This window comes from Chiloscyllium plagiosum, chromosome 6 (assembly GCF_004010195.1).
Source record: "Chiloscyllium plagiosum isolate BGI_BamShark_2017 chromosome 6, ASM401019v2, whole genome shotgun sequence".
Taxonomy (NCBI): Eukaryota; Metazoa; Chordata; class Chondrichthyes; order Orectolobiformes; family Hemiscylliidae; genus Chiloscyllium; species Chiloscyllium plagiosum.
Genome location: NC_057715.1, coordinates 118,210,730 through 118,212,264, shown reverse-complemented (window position 1 = coordinate 118,212,264; position 1,535 = coordinate 118,210,730).

The window sequence follows — 1,535 nt, the reverse complement described above, 5'->3', positions numbered from 1 at the left end:
AAGGATTGCAACTTCTCTAGCTGGTACATCCACATACTGAGTCAGAAAATTTTCTTGTATGCTCTTAACAAATTCCTCTTCATTTAAACCCTTAACACTGTGGCAGTCCCAGTCTACGTTTGGTAAGTTAAAATCCCCGACCATAACCACCCTATTATTCTTCCAGACAAATGAAATCTCCTTACAAATTTGTTTCTCATTTTCCCGCTAACGATTAGGGAGTATGTAACATAATCTCAATGAAGTGATTTCTCAGTTCTACCCAAATAATTTCCCTGGTTATATTCCTGGGAATATCCGCCTTAAGGTACTGCTTTTTTCATTCCTATTCTGACTGTTTGACTCACTCGCTTCCCAACGGTACCAGTCTCAGATTGCTCTCTTTCCTCAGTATCTCACTGGGTCCCACTCACCACCAGTACTAGTTTAAATCCTCCTGAGCAGCTCTAGCAAATTTCCTTGCCAGTATATTAGTTCCCTTCCAATTCAGGTGCAATCCATCCTTCTTGTACAGGTCACTTCTAACCCAGAAGAGATTCTAATGATGCAAAAATGTGAAACCTTCTCCCAGGCCATGGGGTGCACAGCAAGACCCCACAGGCAGCCTGGTGTGGGACCCCGAGGGTGTTTCTCTGTGACAGACCACCTCGCCCCCATCCCCAGCAACAGCCTCTCGACAAACACAATGCCCATCCCCCATATCATTTTCACATGGCAAGATCCCAATAATGCCAGCACTTTCACAATTCAGTTTTTGATTGTGGGTCTCTCTGTCTCTCTCCCTCTCTGTCTCCATCTCCACCCCCCCAACCCCTCTTCTCTGTCTCTCTCTGTCCAATATTTTTTTTGTTTGAAAAATAAACAAAACAACACTGGAGAGGAATAAAGAGAAGAGACAGAGAGAAAAACAGAGAGAGAGACCCTCTCTACCCACCACCCTCCCTCAAGAGACTGAGTGAATTTAATTGAAGTGGCCAGCCTGTGTCTTATTTCTGTGATTATCACATTTTATCCCCCTGTCCTGTACACATCCCACATTACTCTGACATTAGAACGGGTCTTTAGAGAGCGTTTCTCATTTAAGGTTTTAATTCCCTCCTCGGAGGGTCCCCAGTCTGTCAGAAACTCACTGGGGATTGATGTGTTTGTGTCAAATCCCAAGGCCCCAGTTACATTAACCCCAGGCTTCAAACCTGTTTTAAAAATGACAGAGCCGCAATCTGACAGGAGCCAGTTAATCAGAAGCCCCGTAAAAAACCAGGCCCCTTCCCAGAGAGAGGAGATTAAACCTCGGGGTCATACACAGATAAAACTCACCTGGGCCTCACGGGGTGCAGCCTGTCAAACAGGCCTCAGGACCATGTCCCCCTCTGGAGAAAGCTCTTGTTCAAAGGTTTCCTGGTCCCAAACTCTCTCTCTTCGAATCTTCAAGTGGCCGGAAAGATGTCTTTGGAAGGAAAGAGGCAAGATTAGTTGAAAAGCAGAGCAGGAAAGTCTTTTACATGGCGATAGCACAGCAAGATCCCAGGTTTTTG